Raw genomic sequence first — 22777 nt, forward strand, 5'->3', positions numbered from 1 at the left:
GTATCAGCATTTCATTTTATGTATCACTGATCGTCACACAATCCTGTGCAAAGAATATTAATCAACTGGAACCAAAATTAACCAAGAGAAAGACAATTTTTTTTAATACACATCACCAATGTTTCTTTTTATTTTCAGACAATAGCTGAAAAGAAGATCCATGGATATAACTATTTACAAATATATGTACACATGTTCACATATCTACTTTCCTGGCGATTTCTGGATATGTGCCAAACTCCTCTCAGACTCCTAGTCTGCCTAACATTATAACCCACTTCTGTAGGGGCTGAATTGATAATTTTCTAAATGTGCTATTTCTAAGTCTACTGCTGACATCTTGAAATGTATGAATAGTTAAGAGAGAGAAGAAATAAGTGCTTCAGAGATGTAAGGGGGACCCTGGGCTCTGGGAAGATTCCTAAGTTACCACAGAAAAAGCTGTGAGTGATGATGGATATAAATACAGAAGAAGAACTGGGAGTTCAGGTACAGGTATTCTTTCCTTTGAGACATGGGTCATCCCCACTGAATAGTCTTTCCATCCCCCCTGTTCACGACAGTACATTCTGGTTACTCGGAGGCCGTGTGAAGCGGCTCAAGTTACCAGAGCCCTAGGATTTCCCATGTTCTGTCCGCTGGACAGAAAGACCGTATTCTGAGTGATGGGAGGAAAATCTGAGGAAATATACTGAAAATGATAGGCGAGGGTTGACAGAAGATTGAGATGAACGGTCTGCACTGGTTAGAAGCTGCAGGGACCCAGCAAAGGCTGTGAAGTTAAAAACAGGAAATTAGAGTCAGTGTTGGGGGGTGACTCTGTTCCAAGAAGAGCAGACGTATAAATTAAGCTGCCAAGGCAGACGTCAGAAACAAACAGTACAGGTGAGTTTTAGGGGCCAAGTCAACACGTTAATGGGGGCAGCGGGGATTTAAGGCTATGGTGACAAAGCAAGGAGGCGGGGCGGCAAAACCGAGAGCTGACAGGCGGGGTGACAGAACGCGGCCGCTGCTGACTTACCAGCGTCCACTCTGGACCACTGTGCCACCTCAGAGCAACTTGAAATGAACAAGGTGCATTATTAGATAATAGATCACTGGTTTATTAAAAAAGGGAGTGAGTGGAGGAACTTGATCTCTCACTGGAAGTCTTCAAAGTTATGCTGTGAAGGCTGAGCTACTCTTTCCCAGCTGCTCGTTTCCGTGCGTGAAACTCGCATTTCCTTCACCAAATGAATCCATCCTAAACCTGCCTCTCTGTCTCCATGATCTCCTACTCAAGGGCTTTCTCCTATGGCCACATGATAAATAACAAAGGTCATGAAATCATCCCAATTCCTGGCTCACAGAAGTTTGGATGTGTGTCCAAGCAGATTAATTTTACAGCCAGCAAGAGGCAGACTCTCCCTCCTACCCAAGCCTCTCTGCTCAGAGGTGGGTTTGCTCAGAACCTGCTGTTTCATGGTCTATGCTCGGCTGGGGCCCGAGGTCCTCATCCCACATTTGCATAAGTTCTTGACCGTTTCCACCACCCACCAGGTCAATTTCAAGAGAGAGACCGCTGAACCTGAAATGATCATCATTTAATGGTCCAGCTAAGTGGTTCCTATTAGAAAGGAAGCCATTTAGATGGAAGTAACTTATAAAACAGGGCTTCCCAAGTGGCTCAGTGGTAAAGAATCAGCCTACCAATGTAGGAGACGAAGGTTCGATCCCTGGGTTGGGAAGATCTCTTGCAGAAGGAAATGGCAACCCACTCCAGTATTCCTGCCTGGAAAATTCCATGGACAGAGGGGCCTGGTGGGCTACAGTCCACGGGGCTGTAAAGAGTTGAACACGACTGAGTGACTGAACACACACATGCAACTTGTAGAACAATCTCATGCAGCATGTGGGGAAATTCTACCCTGTGCCTCTTTGGGATCTCCTGTTTTTCCAAGAAAGTGAAGGTTTGTCAGTGTTTTCTTCCTCCATACTGTTTTGAAGAAACCACTTAAACTTTTCTTTAAAATGCATGTATGTGAGTCCAAGGGAAATATAATGTTGTCCAAAGCTACAGAAAGTTAATTAGTAGAGGAATTTATGAAGAGGAATCAGAGGGATTTTCATTCTGTTGAACATCTTTTGAAATTTCATATACAGTTACAGGCTATAAGCTCTCTGAGAGCAAGGACTGAGTATGTCATAGGAACCACTATGTACCCAGAACTTAAGAGCGTCTGGATGCCAGAGCAGGCATCCTCAAATATATGTTGTATAAACAGGTGGGAAAAAGTGACAATGCTTTATGATATTTCCTATCAGCCTGCCATAAATGATCACTAAATTTTGGGAAAATTTTAAACACTTTATCTTAAGATAACACTTCTAAATGCAGAATCACTATCTGTTCTAGATACAGAACACCTGAAGTGAATTATATGCATATTTGTACTGCAATTTATTTTCAATGGAGCAACCTTTGTCCCAACCCATTTCCATCTTTATTAGGAATAAAGAAGCTAAGTGATACCATCCTTTTCTCAAACAGGCACAAAAACAGTTGGAACTGATTGCATTTCACAGCAAAGTCATGAAGAGCAAGCATGACCACATTAGGTGTGTGTAGGTGTACATGTACATAGAAATCTCTCATTTTTCAGCACTGGGAGTGCGAAGTGGCGAGAAGGAGGGTGGGAAGAGGAAGGGAGAGACTACACGTCCTCTGGTTTCTCTGTATATTAGCTTCCTAATTTTTCCCACGTCTTTTAGCTTCATCAGAGTTACTTCTCCAGATTAAGATCTGGCAGAAGGACACCCAGATTGAGATCCATCACTGTTCTCATCACTGGAGAAGGCTGGCCTTCAAGTCCCATGACAGAAGTGGCTGGTTCTTCTCCACAAAGAGCAAGGATCCCGCGCCTATTCAGGAACTGGCCCGATTCGGTTTTCAGCACCAGAGGTGTCACGCAGTGTCATGACCAAATTCTCAGCCTTCACCCTCTGTCATAACCTGGTCTCAGACCTGGGCTCCCCAACCCGCCACGTCTGTCTTAGAGTCAAGGCTCTGTTTTCTCAGGACTCTGCCTCTCAACTTCACATTTACTTCTGATGGAGGATGGACGTTAGAACTGCTGCACAAGGGGAGCAGGAATAGTGTGTGGAATGATGATCAGGAAGGGCTGATGGGAAGTGCTTGAAGATGGAAAGCATGGTGCACAAGGCCTTGGAGACCTGTATGGAGGTGTGGGGCCTTGAAACTGCCCATTTCATGCACCCGAGGGTGGCCTTGTAGCGTGTCCTTATGGACAAGGACACTGTGGGGACTCTGGATCCTCCTGGTTGTGGAAGATGCCTCTTTCCTTCACATCTATGACTTCTATTCCACTATCGAGAACTGGAGATTCAGGGAGCAGGGAAAACAGGAAACTCCAGGGGCCAAATTTATCTGCCCTTGTTTTTCTTCTTTTTTTTTGGCCACTGGAGGAAGAGTGACACTCAAAGTTGTATGCTGCAGACCCAGAACTTACAACTGTGCTACTGGGTCCTAGGGAGGATGCTCCAATGTCCACCCCCCACTGGCTCAGGAGTCCTGCTCCCAGCGCCCACATATCAGTTATTTACTTCCACGCCAGTGACTTCAGACTCTAAAATAATTTCCTGCATTTGTGTCCAGGACTCTATGCTTCCAGGGGACAAAAATTACATTTTGCAGGCTGCTGAGCTTGGCTAACGTCCATACTTGATCTATACAAAGAAAGCTCTAACACTTTGCATGAGACAACTTTTCCCCCCAAATGGCATGATTTTCAGGGGCCCATTCCTTGGAGTTTCAAAGGAACACATCTAAGAGGATGGGAAAAGGGGGCCCTGATCTCACCCACAAGTTGTTGAGTTAGGAAGCTTCTGGAACAGAACTACTTTCTGAAGACATTCTGCATCACCACACCTGGGTGGCTTTCTGCAGTCGCTGTTTGGAGGGGACAGCTGGCTGCAAACCGGCAAAGAGTCAATTGATTTTACCATTTGGTTTTTTGACTTTGTCTAACAGGCAATTTCTGAACATCATAAAAGCCTTCTTAATTTGGCTCCGTATTGTGTAAAGCAGCTGTCCTTGGTTACTAAACTGATTAGTAAGTGCTTTATATTATTCTAATGGTTGCCATCGTAATTGCAAAAAAAAAAGAAGAAAAATAGTTGAGCAAATAAGTCTGCGAAACAAGGTTCTGCCTAGCACTGGGGGCGGCAGGATGTCGCCTTCAGGAAGGAATCGGGTCTACAGCCTGGGCATTGCTGCAAAGACCCACCTTCCAAAGACACTGCTCCAAACACCGATCAATGCTATGCTGTAAAAAATGAATGTTCCCTGTTCAGCGGCTTTCTTAAGAAAGATGATGGAAGGCAGGGTGGAAACCAAAGGCAGGTCCCAGAGATGCTAAAATCACCTGGACTCCTCACCGGATCTGAAATGCACCAGACCTTTTAAATTGGGTCCACGTTCTGCCATGATGCTCAGCCATCCGGTGATCTGGCAAGTATGGACAAAAACATGCCCCACCTGCTTCAGTGTGCGTGAGCTGAGCTCTTCCTTGAGAAGTCAATTTCCTCAGTAAGAGGCATAGTAATTTCCATGAAAGACATCCCTGTCATCAGAGCTTCTCTCAGCCTGCTGGGTCCTACACACTCAGAATAAGACCTCCTAAAAGACAGTACTGGAAAGGCCCTTCATTCAGAGACAGACAGCACCACCATTCTTACCCAAATGAAAAGCTCAAGGCAGCAAGGAAAGACGCACCTCTCAGCACTGGGCACATTTTCTTCATCGCATTCACTGAAGTTTGTAATTTATATGGATTTTTGTGCCTATTTGGCTAATGCCTGCCTGCCTCCTTGCTTTGACCATCAGCTGCTTGAGAACACAAACCAGCTTTGCTTTTGCTGATTCCTGTTCCCCGGCAAAGCATGGAGTCTGGCACTTAGTAGGACTTCAAATATTTAACAAGGGAGGGAGGGAAGAGAGAATTGGAGGGGAGCCAAAGAAGGAAGGAATAGGCCCCAAAGTAGAAAATGCTGCCTCCTGGCTGGCATTCTTCTAGAATTTGCCTAATTCCTTTCACATGAACAGCCCAGACCTACAAACATGCAAACATTTTACATGCGTTTAGATTCAGAAGCCCACAGAGAGGGGCCAGGCTCAGAAAATACTAAGATAGGTCTTAAAATTTTATTTCAACCATGTAATTGGACCCATCAAGGGAGAAATTGGTTTTCTATGCCTGGAAATTGGTGGGAATTTTATTATTTCTGAATTTGCAAAAATAGCATTGAATTGAAAAGTCCAATTGTGTCGACTTCACGACTTCCCCAGCCAGGTCTGGGTCTACAGTGGTGATTTCTGTCCCCAGTAGCAACATGCCTTGGCAGCTAAGCCACATAAGCCGTACAGACTCTGAGCTCATTTACAGGCGGCATGGTTACCTGCAAGCTCACGGTGATTCTGCAGATGGACACGCTTTAAAAGCTGTTGATTCGAGAGGCACTGGTCGGCTGATCTGTGCAGTTTTTGAATTGCACCTGCAGTAATTTTGCATTTCAAGGACTGCAGGCTTCAGACAGTAGCGCCAGTGAAGGATCTGTAAGAGCCTCAGCACTCTCTCTAAAGCTGCTCCGGGGCTGGCTACAGCCCTTGTCCTTTCCCAGAGGGTAATCTAGGAAATCAAGAGCCCACCCACCAGAGTGGATGGGGGCACTGGATGGGGAAGACAGGGGTGGGGATGCTGGAGGATGAATCTAGAGGCCCCAGATGCAGGAAGAGAGAAAACACAGCCTCTTCCCATCTCCCCGCTGAATGAAGCTTTCCCATTTGCTTTCGGCTTTTTGAACAGTGGAAGCTGGTTCTTGAAGGTGGGTCTTTGGCGAGGCTTAATATTTGCAGGAACATCAATCTCAAAGACTGTGGGGCTGAGAGTGTTTTTGAACATGGTGAAGGATGTCTGAAGCCTGACTTTCTCCTGGTAAATCTCCTCTTATTCAAAATGATGAAATCCTGTCAGGACACCGAGCATCTAGAGCAAAACTCAGCAAAGCTTTTCTTCTCGAAGGGAGGAGCACAGGGAATGGGGACAGCCTGGCCCATTGAGAAATCTCGCTCCCCGGCACTGATAATCAGGCATCCTTCCCTTCATCAGAGTGTGCATGAACAGCTAAGTACACAAACATTCTCTCTGCAACGGCTTACACTTTTAGGTACAGAAACTTCATGAACTCAGTATTCCCTGCACCTGGCAACAGTGCCTGACATACACAGGCTCAAAGCGTGTCTGCTGACTTGCACCAACCTCTCCCTCGGCCCGTACATTCAGCACCACACCTGGTCCTACCAAAGCCGGCACGATCAGGAAAATGTGCTGCTGGTGGAATCGCAGCATAAAAAAGGGAAGGAAATGGACTGGGGAGTAGCCCATGACTACAGACAACTATCAAAGCGCATTAAATTTCACTGTATGTAAGTAATACCTTAATAAACAGAAGGAGAGGGCGGACTTCCCTGGGAGCCCAGTGGTTGGGAACCCGCCCGCCAGTGCAGCGGCCGCGGGTTGGATCTCTGGTCCAGGAAGGTCTCACACGCCGTGAAGCAACTAGGCCTGTGAGCCACAGCTACTGAGCCTGCGCTCTAGGGTCTGGGAGCCGCAACTACTGAAGCCCGTGAGCTCTTGAGCCCCTGCTCTGCAACAAGAGACCAGGCCCCACTCGCCGCAACTAGAGAAAGCCCACGTGCTGCAGCAAAGACCCAGCCAAAAATAAAAGCAATGTTTCAAAAAAAAATTAAAATGGAGGAGAAAAATCCAACAGCCCAAATAAGTAGCACTGTCAGGATGTGAACCCAGATATCCTGTTTGATCTTTACCGAGTGAGGCAGAAAGCAGTTTTCATGCCCCTCTCAGCCACCGGCATTTCTTCTTCTGTGAAGAGCCAACTTGAATCCCTTGCCTGTTTTCTTACTGGGGTTTTGGATTTTTCAGATATAACTTATGGGAGATTTTAAAATATTAAAATATATTAACTTTGTCAATAAAAAGAATCCCCAAATTTATAATACAAACATGACATTTCTGACTGCAACATTTCTCTTGAAATTGATAGAATAAGTTATTAATGGTTAGACTATGTGAGTGGGAACCATAAATTTGATTGGTGTTATAATAGAATTTTTTTCTCTTAAACAATTTTTTAAAAACGTTATGAAAGGGTCCACGAAGAAAGTGCTTGTCACCAGCTTTCACAAGAAATTATGGATGCTGTTCTGAATCAAAAGAAATTTCTTAGCTTGCTCGGAGGGAGCTGGTTGACAGCAACGGTTCCTCAAGAAAGACGGAAGGAGGTCAAGTAAAACCTGACTTTTAGGAAGCATGTCTATTAAATTTTTCTAACTCAGATTACTGCCCTATTTTATCAGACCCTCCTAAATATACCTGTTCAACTTTACTCAAGGTATCTAAAATTTCAGGGTTACCAAAAACAAAACAAACAAACAAAAAACAGACCTCTGGACTCTCAAACCTTCATGAATCCAGTGAGATGGAAGGTGTCAAGGCTGCAATGCTGCTGCTCTGGCGCATCTTTTTATTGAAGAATCACGAGTCCCTGTCTAGCATCAGCCTCATTTATGTATCTGGTCAACTGGAGGGTGGCCTGGGCACGAGTCTTGAGATGCTCTGTCTGAGCATCTCCACTCACCTTTCCTGATAAAGTCACCCTTGGAGACAGGCAGGGGACAGGCTCCTCCATCCTCATTTCACAGAGAGTGACAGAGCAGTTAAACGACTTGGGAAAGGTCAAACAACCAGTCGCTGGTCAGGACCGAAATAGAATCAGGTTTGCTGACCTCCCTGTATCCTGCTCAAGTGATGCAAGGACAAGAGAAGTGACTCCTGAGCTACACACCAACACAACAGGCTTTTAATCATCTCATCCTTGGACAGATGGAGCTGAGGCATAGAGCTGGTTTAACACTGTGTTTGGTACATACACATGAGAGGTTGTGGAATTAATGGGGGAAACTCAGGGCCAAGAATCCCAAAGTGGGTAACTTCAGCTTTCCCACTGGCTAGCTTTAACCTTATGCAAAAATCAGGGGCTGCTAGGCCTCAGTTTTTCTCTCTGTGAAATGGGGGACACTGCAGACTCCTTCTCGAATATACCAATCTTGTAACAGAAGTATGTTATTCGGGAGTGCTGTGACACAAAGCTTTGGGGATGGAAGAGATGAATACGGTTTGGGGGCAGGCATGACAGAGATAATGAGAGAAGGCAAATCGTGAAAACACTACACTGCACCTTCGATTAAGACTGAGAACAGGAATAGGGAAGCAGCACACATTTAAATGGGGTTCACTTTTACAACTGGGCTCAGTTTGGGCACTGCTAAAAAACAGCCCCTTTGCTGGGCACATTGGGCTTGACATAGGGCTTAATTTCATTCACTAACATTTTTACACTTCTGCAAAACCACACACACAAGAGCTTTTAATTACTATTTGTACAGCATTGAAGACAATTAAATGCTTATGATTACCCTTTTGTTTTTTAAAAACACAGAACCGGAGTAGTAAACATTTCTTCAAAGCCATTAGAGCAAAATGGCTTTTGAAGCAGAATACTCTGAATACATTCTGCCTTATAAAAAATGTATAAAAGGATAGCACAGAAAAAGGCTGTGAGGCGTGACACGGCCTGATCATGTTGTGCATGCATGAGTTAGCTGGGACAAGATCAGAACCAAAGCTGAGATTAAGCCTATCCACCCAGAGCCCAGGGCTGGGAGCTCCAGCATCACACAGCTTGGGGTCAATGGTGAGGCCGCTCCAAGGTACCCTTCTCTGGAGAGTCATCCGGTCTAAAAGTTATGTATCACCTAGAATGGAGACTTTGTTCCCCCTTTTAATGTGAACAGGGATCATGTTCCTGTCATGATCCCATCACATCCACAGTCTTTGTTTTGATCATGAATATTAAAGAGTTAAACATAAACCCCCAATAGGCCATATGGCATGACCTCAAACGACACCCACGTCTCGAGGCGGTCTCCAGAGAACTCACAGGCAGTAACACGAAATCCAGGGAAAGGCCAAGACCCCCTTGGGCACTGCTGTCCCTGGAGAACCACTGATCTCTGGGAAGGATGCCTGGCCCATTTCCACAGTACTTTGCACTCTTAGAACATTTTGACTTCTGTGACATCATCATACCCACTTGGCAAATGAAAGCAACTCGGGCAACTCTTCTCAAGCCATATGGCTAGTAGATGTCAGCATTCAAAGGAAGGTCTTTTAAACCAGCACACTTCACATTCAGTAAAAATCTCTAAATGGTCTTAATATAAAGGGGTGAATGGAGAGAGATGATATAAAGGAATAAAATTCATTGGGTTACAGGGACTTTATCACCAGTTGTAGGGCTTCCCAGGTGGCGCGGCGGTAAAGAATCTGTCTGCCAATGCAGGAGACCCGGGTTCAATCCCTAAGTCAGGAAGATCCCCTGGAGAAGGGCATGGCAACCCATTCCAGTATTCTTGCCTGGAGAATTCCACGGACAGAGGAGCCTGGGGCAGGAAAGGGGTGGGGGCTATAGTCCACGGGGTTGCAAAGAGTTAGACAGGACTGACTGACTAAGCACAGACACATCACTGTTTGTCAAAATGGTTCAGAAATCACACCTCACAGGATGTGGGGGACGGAACATGGCTTAGTGGGTTCAGCCTGGAGTCTTGAGCCAGACCACCCAGGTTCAAGGCCAAGTTCTGCCATTACTAGCTGTGTGATCCCGGACAAGTTCCTCATTTCTCTGGGTCTGTGTTTCCTTATCTTTAAAATGACAGTGATAAAAGAACCTTACCAGATCAAATAAATTAACTTTTTGTAAAGCATTTAGAATAACATCTGCCATATAATAAGTGCTGTATATGTGTTTGTTCAATTAATCAATCGTTCTACTACTACGATGTTGCATGTTCTCCAACCGGCACAAACAACTCACTGATGAAATTTTAATACAGAAACATCGCCTCCCTGGTATCCTGTTAAAAGTTTCCTTGGACTCATCCCAACACCTTTCTGGATCATGTGACCGACAGGAACATGGGGCCTCTCTCCTCATCGATTTTCAAAAGCAAACCCACCAGGACTCAGCATTCAACCTGTTCCCCAGACTTGCCGGGGTCGCTCTTCTTCCCAGGCAGCTCAGAAAACCACTGACAAATTTTATCAAATAATGACATAGGTGGATCCAAGAAGGACACTTGTTTCACCAGAATGGGCACCACACCCCCCTGCCAGGCTGGTGCATCGTGGTTCAAAATCTGCAAACCCTGCTCGTCAGAGTCTGGCTATGAACCCTTGAGCCTCAGAGGCCTCATGCATACGGTATGTATGTGAATAAACAGAGGCTCCTCACTGACAAGCCTAACAGACTCATCAGAGGAACTGCTGCCTCTTAAAAACCATCAGGCCTTGAAAAGTCAGTCAAAGAACACAGCACTGAAGAGCATCTGCTACGGAGGAGACTGGCGGTTTACTGCCAGTTAAATTTGCATCCAGCCTGATCCTTTGATCTTCTGAAGGATGATCTGTAAATTTCTGTGGTCTCCAGTTCTTGTAGAGAAGCAATTCAAACACATTAACGTAGAGCCTTCAATTAAAAGGACTTTACCTGAGAAATGACTAACACCATCCCGCAGGATCATGGACATTTTAAACATACTCACTTTTCTCCCCCTGCATTTATCTTTTGGAAACTAGGATATACAAGCACTGTGCCGGCTTCTATGGGGAAAAAGTTCCTTCCTACTGTCTTCACACACCAACTGTCAGAGCACAAATGTCAGGTATATTTCAAAGGAGGGTGGTCTAAGAAGTGGAAATTCAACCTATTTTTCACTCCATGAGGGTGAAGAGACTTACATAAAACCACTCCCTATGAAAATTCTATTTTTAATTCCACTGACAGCACCAAACTGGATAAATGGTGCTGAGGCGCTAACTTGAATCTACCTATATTTTCATCATGCGTTTCGGGATTTTTCTTTCTTACGTCTATTGTTTTTCCTCTGGAGCTCAGTCGAGTGTCAGCTCTGACTTTCTGAGTAGCTTTGAGTAATGGGATCAGCTAACATTCTGTACATGAAGAAATTCCATATCATTCGCTTCTCTAAAAATACTGCTGCCTGCCACCGGAGCCAATCAACAGTGATGAATAGCTGAAGGGACAAGTAGGTCTCTAAATGTACTTCCTATCTGACAGCCCTTCAGCAGATATGGAGAATGGATCCCTGTAACTCACACACCCAGCTCCCTCCTCCGGCAAGCCAGCCCTTTCTCTCCCTAGTGAGAAGGAGCATGAATTCTTAACAACCCAATACGTCCCCCACCCCCCTTTACAACAACCCAACGGAAAGGTGTTCAGCGCCTAGTGTCTGGTTCTTGGCAACTGCTGGGCTGGAAATAAAAAGCTGAATAAGGCACACGTCCTTTTTTTTTCTTAGTCATGCCATGGGGCATGCGGGATCTTAGTTTTCAGACCAGGGATCGAACGCACACCTCCTGCAGTGGAAGCCTGGCGTCTCTTAACCACTGGACGGCCAGGGAAGTTCCAATAGATCCTTTTAACCCATTAAAACTCGGTTAAGAGGTGGCTTCTGACTCTCTCTGAATTAATGTTACCGTCTGAAAAAACTGAGTTTGTGTGCTCTAGACACATCTCACTGCTGAAGTTCACTGACCTCCAGAACAATCTGTGACACAGATCTCCATACACTGACACAGGGCCACAGGTGTGTTTAATTACTCTTCACTCCAAAATATTTTTGAAGCCTCTACTCCATGCCAGAAGCTACAGGCTATCTGATGGGAACCTAGCGGTGAAACAAAATGGGCAACAATATATAAGGTCATTTACCCAGTAATCTGATGACCTTAAATCAAAAACCAAATGGAATTTCGATGTAGCTGGCTATACATTTTGGCTAAGCAGAACTGACAAGTTCTACCAAGATGACTGCATTTTCTGCTGTGGGTGTTCAGACTGGGAAATGATCTTTTCAGAGAATAAACATCTTGTGAGATCTAAGACCTTAGGATGCGTTTACATTTTTTAAGTCACAAGAAGGAAAGGGCCTTTGCTCACCTGTGACAACTAGACAGTCCCTTAATGGGGGCCTTTGCTTTCTCAAAACCCACCACCATCATCCACTCGCTCGACTTCACACACAGGGCAGGGCTTGGCTACACTGACACGCCATCCGTGTGTCTGACCTGCAAGGCCTCTTCTGATGATTGGTCAGTAACATGATCAAGCTCTCAAAGTCTCCCTGGGAACCTCGCTTACCAACTTCTCTTCTACTCCTGCATTTCTAGCTGCTAGAATGCTTCTGAGCTCAGTCCATGCACCTCATCTCTTCTCCATCTCTGCTCATCCTCAGATGCTCCCATTCATTCTCAGCACCTTAAATATCACTCCAGAAATGATTTTTTTTTTTTTGCAGGTGCCAATCTAGAAAGTCTCTCATATGGTTTATGCTATTTTGCACTGACTCAACCTGTTGCAATTTAATCTTTATGACACTCACTCCATCCCCTGAAAAATAAATGTTGTTTCAGCCAAAAAAAAAAATAAGTCCAATATGATGAAACCTAAATTTGTATCTTTTGCCTTCACCTCTCTCCTGAGGTCCTGAGTTCCTGATTCATATATCTAAGTGCCTACTTAATATTTGGGTGGCTGTTAGGCATTTCAAATTTATGGTGATTAAACATACTATTTTATTTTAATGGCAAATGGGGAAACTGATAAGTTTTTAAAGTCAACAAACCATAGGGAATGAGGAGAATTTAAATGGTCTCCGTTCTTGGGAAGGCACAAGATATTACATGATGGGTAGAATGTCAACTCATCTTTATTTATGGGCAATTCCAAAGGTATTCTATTCTGTCCCCTCATGAAAAAAAGAGTAGCAGTAAATCATTTTCTTAAACAGAGCCAATGACATAGAGGGCTTTCCTTGGTGGCTCAGTTGTGAAGATATGGGTGGGATCCCTGAGTTGGGACGATCCCCTGGAGAAGGAAACAGCAACCACTCCAGTATTCTTGCCTGGGAAATCCCATGGACAGAGGAGCCTGGTGGGCTACAGTCCATGAGGTCGCAAAGAGTCAGACACGACTCTGACTAGACAACAAGAGTGTAGCTAATAGAGTGTCAGTTTCCAGTAGCCACTGAGTGACTTGTGGCAAATACAAATCTGGCGTTATTGAAAGATTTGATACAATATCAAAAACTGTCAAATTCTCTTCAACATGCTACAGATTTACTGATAGTATTACGTTTTTTCATTAACTTCGCTTCCTGTCCATTTTATCCTGATATTTTACATCAGTATCACTGGCCTACACAATGCTTGTGGACACTAAGAAACCAGGATTTTTTGTATTCAACGCATTTTTAAAGGTCGTTTTAAAGGTTGTATACTTGTGCTAAGTCACTTCAGTCGTGTCCAACTCTTTGCGACTCCATGGATCGTAGCCCCACAGGCTCCTCTGTCCACGGGCTTCTCCAGGCAAGATTACTGGAGGGGGTTGCCGTGTGCTCCCACCAGGTTTTGATCATTAATCACTCTCATCTGATTAATTCTTTTTACTCTCAATATTTTCTATGCACCAGGCCCCTCACTAGGCACTAGGACTAGAAAGACAAATGAGAAATGGGGAATCCTTAATTGAGCTATTACATCACATTTTAAAAAAATAAGCGGGAGCAATAGGGAGGAACATGATAATCAGAGCACAGAGGCACTTCCCAGAACTGGATTTGTTATGAGCCATTTTTGGCCAATTACTGTTTCAATTGAGCCATCTATAATTCTTTCCACTTATATTTTCAGTCTAAAGGAAACCAGACACAAGATGTTATAAATGGAGCCAGAAGCTGACATTGTTTTCTGACAGCAGAGATTCCCTGATGACCACCAGATCACAAAAAGAAAGAAGAAATCAAGAAGTGATGCCCCTGGAAGATGACACCTGTCAAATCCAGAACCTGACTTCAGCTCTAATGTTCCTGGGTTGGCTGCATGGAGGGGACACACCAGGACCCTGATGTGGGCGATTCTGCACAAGGGGAGTTGGCTGGGGATCCAGGCAGACCATCATGTTTAAAAGGGGATTCTCAAGACTCCAGCTCCATCCTTTGTTTCTGGTTTAAAGAATCCCTGCTTCTAACCATCATATATAAGATGAATTAAACAATGTCGACACACACAGAGTCAGACACAACTGAATGACTAACACTTTCCAACAAGGTCCTACTTTACACCACAGGGAACTAGATCCAATATCCTGTGACAAGTCATAATGGAAAAGATTATGAAAAAGAAAAAAACACACACATGTGTGTCTGTGTATATATGTATAACTGAGTCACTTCGCTGTACAGAAAAAACCAACATATCACTGTAGATCAACTGTGTGTGTGTGTGTGATCCATTGCTAAGTCTGATCAACTCTTTGTGACCCTATGTAGCCTGCCAGGCTCCTCCGTCCATGTGATTTTTCCAGGCAAGGGTACTGGAATGGGTTGCCATTTCCTTCTCCCGGGATCTTCTGGACCCAGGGATCAAACCTGTGTCTCTTGTGTCTCCTGCATTGGCAGGTGGATTCTTTACCACTGTGCCCCCACTGGGGAAGCCCAGATCAACTATACTTCAATAAAGTTTAAAAAAAACCTTTTTTTTTAATTTAAAATAAAAAAAAGGATTTCCTGCTTCTTATACAGAACACTTACAATACATAAACACATTACCCCGCTTCTGTCTTTCACGTCTATATACAGACCCACATATGGAAGGCCGTGTCTCCTGCCGTGGCTTCCTCCACCCTCCATCCCCAGCATAAATCTAATTACTGAGGAAAGTGCACTGGAGGCTACCATGACCTTTCTGTCTGATACACGTCGGTATTCCCTTAACAGCCAATTAGTGACAGCATCAGGAGCATGGATCCCATCATCGTCGTTGCCTCCAATTCCCCACGCACCACCTAGTGGTGATAATTATATTAATAGTCATGATGATGCTGATGACGCTCTTCTCACTGAATTTAAAACACAAAAAGGCCACTGTAACACTGAGTGGAACAGAACCCTCCTTTTCCTTCTGGAAACATTTCTCAAAACATACAGCGCAGTGCTACTATTACCTTGACGAGAATCATCAGGGCCTAAATTTAGGTTCCAATGCAAGTGAAAACCATCTATATTTTGAAATAGGAAGGTATTGATTTACTGAGCAACTGAAAATTGCATTTCCCTGTTCACTGGCTTTCCAAATATGGGTGCTAAGAAAATAAAGTGTTTCTGTGGTTGCAGCAGAGGCTTCAGATACGGGCCACACACGTGGAAATGCATTGCTTTTATTGTTGTGACCCAGGCAAATACCTTCCGTCATTATTTCATATTTACTCCTCTTATTTTTGTCTATACGCCACTTTTGTTGTTCGAACTTTGCTTGTCTCTAAGATGCCGACAGAAGAATTGATTATTGCCATTGCTTTCCCCCCAATAAATACTGCTGTCTGTAGTGACTGCCACTTGAATCCTTTCTCCTTAAATAAACATACAGGCATCTCTCTGGCTATCCACCATAGCTACTTCTTCCTTGGCTTTTACACAGTAAAAAACAAAAAGGCAGTAAGTACAGCCCATTTTAAAACCTTCACTTCTGTTACCCATTAGAAAATTGATAAACAATTGCTTCAACTAACAGCTCTAGTCCTAATTCAAATGTGTGTGTAGATAAAGTTAGGGAGACAAACACAATGTGTATTATATGTGTATATACACACACTTCACAAGAGGTATCAATTTGGACTCATCTTTCTTCACCTCCTGTAGTCTCTGAGTCTCTTTCTCTGGTTCATGATTGAATGCTTTCCACTTCCTGCAATACATCTTCAAGAAACGAAAAAGCTTACTATCCCCATGGCTGAGATGAAGAAGAATATGCAAGAGCCTACAAAGCGAGATTTTCTTCAAAGGACATTAATACTTAATAAAAATGTGGTTTGAAGAAGAGTGTAAGCTCAGAATTTGCATGGATATGGGACATTTCTAAAATTTTTGCTATGATGTTTCATGTGCATTTAAAGGAGCAAACATGAAGGAGGCCCTTTTGAAAGCCAAAAATGGATACAAGAAACAAACAGGTAGGCAAACTTTTAACTGTGGAAAATTCTTAGAGAGATGGGAATACCAGAACACCTGACCTGCCTCCTGAGAAATCTGTATGCAGGTCAGGAAGCAGCAGTTAGAACTGGACATGGAACAACAGACTGGTTCCAAATCAGGAAAGGAGTACATCAAGGCTGTATATTGTCACCCTGCTTATTTAACATATGCAGAGGACATCATGAGAAATGCTGGGCTGGATGAAGCACAAGCTAGAATCAAGATTGCCGGGAAAAATATTAATAACCTCAGTTATGCAGATGACACCATCCTTATGGCAGAAAGTGAAGAGGAACTAAAGAACCTCTTGATAAAAGTGAAAGAGGAGTGCTCGCTTTGGCAGCACATATACTAAAATTGGAACGATACAGAGAAGATTAGCATGGCCCCTGCGCAAGGACGGCATGCAAATTCGTGAAGCGTTCCATATTTTTTTAGATGAAGAAAAAAAAAAAAAAGTGAAAGAGGAGAGTGAAAAAGCTGGCTTAAAACTCAACATTCAGAAAACTAAGATCATGGCATCTGGTCCCATCACTTCATGGCAAATAGATGGGGAAACAGTGGAAACAGTGAGAGACTTTATTTTGGGGGGCTCCAAAATCACTGCAGATGGTGACTGCAGCCATGAAATTAAAAGATGCTTGCTCCTTGCAAGAAAAGCTATGACCAACCTAGACAGCATATTAAAATGCAGAGACATCACTTTACCAACAAAGGTCCGTCTAGTCAAAGCTATGGTTTTTCCAGTAGTCATATATGGATGTGAGAGTTGGACATAAAGAAAGCTGAGTGCTGAAGAATTGATGCTTTTGAACTGTGGTGTTGGAGAAGACTCTTGAGAGTCCCTTGGACTGCAAGGAGATCCAACTAGTCCATCCTAAAGGAGATCAGTCCTGAATATTTAATGGAAGGACTGATGCTGAAGCTGAAACCCCAATACTTTGGCCACCTGATGCTAAGAGCCAACTCACTGGGAAAACATCCTGATGCTGGGAAAGACTGAAGGCGGGAGGAGAAGGGGACGACAGAGGATGAGATAGTTGGATGGCACTGCCAACATGAGTTTGAGTAAGCTCTGGGAGTCGGTGATGGACAGGGAGGCCTGGAGAGCTGCAGTCCATATCGTAGCAGAGAGTCAGACACGACTGAGCGACTGAACTGAGCTGACTGAGGCTTCTAACAAAGCTGCTCTGGGGGTAGACCCCACATTCTTTGCGTGTTTGCTTTTCAAAAACCAAGCTTACCACACAAGTTGCACAGACTCTTCCTGTCACAGCACAGGTATGTCCTACTCCAAATGTCAGATTAATGTTGTTATTGTTCAGTTGCTAAGTAGTGTCTGACTCTGCGACCCCACAGACTGCAGCATGCCAGGCTCCCCTGTCCGTCACTACATCCCTGAGCTCGCTGAAACTCATTCCGTTGAGTTGATGATGCCATCCAACCATCTCATCCTGTGTCGACCCCTTCTCCTCTTGCCTTCCCAATCTTTCCGAGCATCAGGGTCTTTTCCAATGAGTTGGCTCTTTGAGGTGGCCGACAAAGGTCCATTTGATTATTCAAGCTCACCAAATTCATAAGATGCAAATTCTACTGCTTTGTATGAGAAATGGTTTCCTAAAATGTATCACTGTCCGAGGTATTGATTTGTTCTCAAAGTGCTTGTGGAAACACACTGAGTCCCGCTGTCTCCACCAGAAATCCAGGGCATTTTGCCTGCATTACGGACACAGCCCAGGAAGATTTATTCCTACCATCTCCATCATTTTTCATCTGTAACCTCTATGACATAAGGCTAGTGAAAGAGAGCACGCTTTCACATCAGGAAGACAAGCATTTAGATCCTCTCCAGGCCATAAACCAAGAACAGTTTCCCATTTAAAGGAAAATAAATCCTCTTTATAATTGAAAATAGCTTTCCTTTACAACTCTGTTCAGCTTTGCTGGGAAGAAAAAACTTTATTTTATGAAGCAGATTTCACTGAATATGGAGAAAAGGGAAACTAAGCTGCTGCTTCTTACGAATCAGCCTTAACTACACTGATGAATGTCCATCATTTACAAAAGCATTGTCTGTGGCTACTATCCTTTTGGAGAAGGGAATGACTACCCGCTCCAGTATTCTTGCCTGGAGAATTCCATGGAAAGAGGAGCCTGGTGGGCTATACTGGAATCGCAGAGAGTCACACATGACTTAGTGACTAACACACACTATCATTTTAGATATCAGAAGACAGCCCAGTTAGTAAATAGGTAAGTTGTGCAGTCGGGCTTCCCCAGTGGCTTTGCAGCAAAGAATCCTCCTGCTGGTGCAGGAAACACGGGTTTGATCACTGGGTGGGGAAGATTCCCTGGAGAAGGAAACGACAATCCACTCCAGGATTATTGCCTGGGAAATTCTATGGACAGAGGAGCCTGGTGGGCTATAGTCCATGGGTTCGCAAAGGGTCGGACATGACTTAGGACTGAAAACCAAGTTGTATAACAGTTCTGGTGGGTCATCTTGCCCATCTTTAACATGGATATTTACGAAGTCAGTAAAACACTTAGCAGAAAGATGAAGATCATCATTAAGAGGTCCAGAAGATTTCCGTGCCCCTGAGGGGAAAATACTCATCCTGTGAATAAATGCTACATGTTATTTTTTCATCCAAGGATTGCAAATCCCTTCTAGATGACAGCTCCCACTTCAGGGACAGACCAGATCATGGAGACGATCGGGAGCTGGGGAGATGTTGGATGTGTTGTCTTCCAGTCTGCCAGCCCTGCTCCTGATACATTTGGCTTCACACCCACCGGGATGTGCCACATTTCAATGCGCCTCTCTGCCCGGTTCATAGGGATCAGGGCGTCCAAGTGCTCGGGGGTTACAAGAGCAGGCTTACAGATCCTGGACGTGAGGACAAACGGCACCGGATGGGACTCTGCCTTGGCACGTCTGAGTCTTCGTGTTCTTCAGGGAAGTGGCCCTTTGCCGGTGTTCTTGCTGAGAATGGTCCTGACCTCCGAAGTCATCCTCAGGACCACCCTGCCTGCCTTCCTGCCTTCTTCCCTCATCCAACAGCAAAGTCCCCAAGCCTCTCTCTTCCCACCGACTCTCTGCCTCCAGATGTTATCTCCCATTCAAGTCCTTCGGTTTCTGTTTCATGAAGTAACATTGTTATACACCTAGCCCTGCTGGGACTGGAAACAAAATGATAGTCGATAACAATACAGGAGCCTGAGCAGGGTCTGCCCCAGACTTAGGGCTTCCTGGTGGCTCAGGGGTAAATAATTCGTCTGCAATGCAAGAGACGCAGGTTCGATCCCTGGGTCAGGAAGATCCCCTGGAGAAGGGAACGGCTACTCTGGTATTCCTGCCTGAGAGACCCATGGACAGAGGAGCCTGGTGGGCTACAGTCCATGGGGTCAGAAAGAGTAGTACATGGCTGAGCGACTAACACTTTCACTTCAGGGAGAAAAAGGGGAAACACACAAGAGACTGAATGGTTTCTGACAATACTTTCTGTTTCATAACATGTTTTTCTGTTCTCAATAAGAGAGAAAGAAAAGAAACTTCTCACACAAAGAACCACACTCTTGTAATGCATCTGAAGACACCGTGTGTCTAGGAAGGAATGGCGGTCAGATTAATTTTTCTGAGTCATTTATTAAAATGCAGAGCATCAAAAGGCGATTCCCGTCATCTCTGTGCTCCAGCCTGCCTTGCTGTCTAGACTGGCACCAAGAAATTCCCTCTTGCTACAGAAAGGAAAGAAGGGAGGGAGGGAGGAAGTTAGAAAAGGAGAGGAAAATATAAACTACTACACCTGGTAGTTACAGGTAGTTACCAGCCTACATAGCAAAACTTCTGGTCACTTAACGAGGTCACTCGAAACCCACAAAACTGTGACAGGCAGGAGCAGGAATGTGGGGCCGAAAATCAACCTGCTTTGCCCCCAGAGAGGTGGGAGGCAGCCGGAGCCGAGTCAGAGAACATGGGGGCGTGCTGGAGGAAACACGGTCACAGCCCAGCGTCTGCCCCTGGCACGGGACTCTGAGGATTCTGACCCCGACATTTCAGACTCTTCATGTAAAAATGAAAGCATGCAGTAGATTACATATACAGGCCCTTCCAGCTTAAGAATTCTACATGGAAACTCCAAGTCCAACTCCCAGGTGCAATGAGGCATAGGGGTTCCTGGTATCCAAGATGCTCAGGTCTGTTTGCTGTTCTAGAAATGGAATCAGGGTCTCCAAACTGTTCCTGTGTATATGTGGTAACCTATTACACGATACAGGTAGCAACACAAATTAGGGGGAAATAAATGGATTATTTAAGGGATAGGATTATAGAAACTAGCTTGTCATGGAGATAAAGTGTTGGATCCATATCTCCTCACTATAAAACAAAACAAATCCCCCAAACCTCCTCCCGGAATGTGGTCAAGGTCTAGATATAAAGCGCTGTCAAGACTCTTGGGAGTCCCTTGGACAACGAGGAGATCAAACCAGTCAATGCTAAAGGAAACCCTGAATATTCACTGGGAGGGCTGATGCTGAAGCTAAAGCTCCAATACTTTGGCCAAAGAGCTGATTCACAGGAAAAGGCCCTGGTGCTGGCAAAGACTGAGGGCAGGAGTGACAGAGGATGAGATGGTTGAATGGCATCATCAGCTCAATGAACGTGAGTCTGAGCAAGCTCTGGGACGTAGAGAAGGACAGGGAAGCCTGGTGTGCTGCCATTCATGGGGCTGCAAAAGTTGGACATGACTGACTGACTGCACAACAGCATGAAGCAAGCAGAAACAGCTACAGGAAAATATTCTTGACTGCTTGAGGAAAGACTTCTTAAACACAATTCATTTTTAACTCATAAAAGAAAAGAATGGATCTGCCTACCACACATGATGACATAGAAGAAACTGACAGAAGACACCTTCATGTCTAAAGAGGAACACGAGATTAATATCCAGACTACACAAGAGATCAAGGAGGAAAAAAGAGAAGAAACCCAACGGGAAAACGTGCATAAAATACGAACAGGTAATTCACAGAAGGAAAAATCCAAATGGCTAAGAGGAATATAAAAAGAAGCTTGGTCTCATTAGTCATCAGAGAAATGCAAGTTTAATGGCCACTGATCCAGCTACCGGACTAGAGCCAGCAAGTCACACAGTTCCTTGTGTGTGGGGGGCCGGGGCGCGGGGGGCGGTGACAGCTTCGGGAGGAGGGACTGGATCCGTCCTTCTGACAAACAATCTCCTGCCGCTGGGGAAGTGAAGTGGGCTCCTGCCCCACCACCCTGAGAAAACAGTCCACAGCCACACACCCACAAAGCACCATACAAGGACACGTACGTTCATTAGAGCAGGATTTGGAATATCTGGGAGCTGTGGGTGACCGGTACTAAGCGAGTGAATGAATGAAACTGTAGAAAGTTGACAGGATGGTATATACCATGTGAGGGCTTCCTTGGTGGCTCAGTATTAAAGAGTTCACCTGTCAACGCAAGAGATGCGGGTTCAACCCCTGGGTGGGGAAGATCCCTTGGAGGACATGGCAACCCACTCCAGTATTCTTGCCTGGGAAATCCCATGGACAGAGGAGACTGGTGGGCTACAGTCCATGGGGTCGCCAAGAGTTGGACATGACTTAGTGAGCAGACAACAACATATACCATGCAGCAGCCAGAAATGAGAATACAATGCAAACCCACCATCTATGTAGATCTAAAAGCAGCACCAACTGGAAAAAAAAAAAAAAAAAAAGGAACTGCAGCGTATGCTCCAGAGATGTGTATTATAAAATTCATTCACACAAATAAATACGTTTCAGGGACAAATATACACCTAAAGAAATGCTGAATGCATTACAATGGTGACCTCTGAAGGGGATGGGGGCGAAGGGGGCAGAAAGAATGAAACAAGAGGGTCCTGGAATGGCCTGACGATGATGGCGATGAGCCATTAAAGGCAAGGAATGATGGTATGAACCACCTCTCGGCACTTGAATGGGGGGTGGTGGGGAGACAGGGGCTGATGATGTCATCAGAAGTCACTGGTGTTTTGGAAGTAAATGAAATCGCCAAATCCGGGCCAACCCATCCTGAAGGGTAACAGCAACAGCGGCTGCTCCCACGTCTTCTTTTGAGTCAGAAAATGTGCTACAGTTTTACAAACACGTGATCTCACTTAAGCTCCACAACGGCTCTTTTAGATGGGCACTTAGTTATTCCATTTTACCGAGGAAGAACCTGAGCCCCAAGAGGTGAACCAATTCAAGCTCACAACTAGGAAGCTGAAAAGTTAAAGATGTTTGTTGCTCGGTCGTGTCCAACTCTTTTGTGACCCCATGGACTGTAGCCCACTTAGGCTCCTCTGTGCATGGAATTCTCCAGGCAAGAATACTGGAGTGGGTTGTCATCTCCTTCTTCAGGCAATCTTCCCAACCCAGGGATCGAACCTGGGTCTCCTGCATTGCAGGAGGATTCTTTACCGTCTGAGCCCACAGGGGACGCCGAGGAAGCTGCAAAGTCATATTGAAACC

At 44.8% G+C, this 22777-nt stretch overlaps 1 protein-coding gene and 1 non-coding gene across 15 annotated transcripts in view; one reads left to right on the forward strand and one right to left on the reverse strand.

Moving 5' to 3' along the window:
- The window catches only part of CELF2 (CUGBP Elav-like family member 2), a 547972-nt gene that overhangs the window by 204599 nt on the left and 320596 nt on the right, over positions 1–22777 (reverse strand). The gene's annotated exons all lie outside the window — the stretch shown is intronic.
- On the forward strand, positions 16577–16683 carry LOC122449120. Its single transcript, XR_006271922.1, has one exon. It is a non-coding gene; the product is annotated as a U6 spliceosomal RNA (small nuclear RNA).

The sequence above is a fragment of the Cervus canadensis genome, chromosome 10 (genome assembly GCF_019320065.1).
Source record: "Cervus canadensis isolate Bull #8, Minnesota chromosome 10, ASM1932006v1, whole genome shotgun sequence".
Classification (NCBI taxonomy): Eukaryota; Metazoa; Chordata; class Mammalia; order Artiodactyla; family Cervidae; genus Cervus; species Cervus canadensis.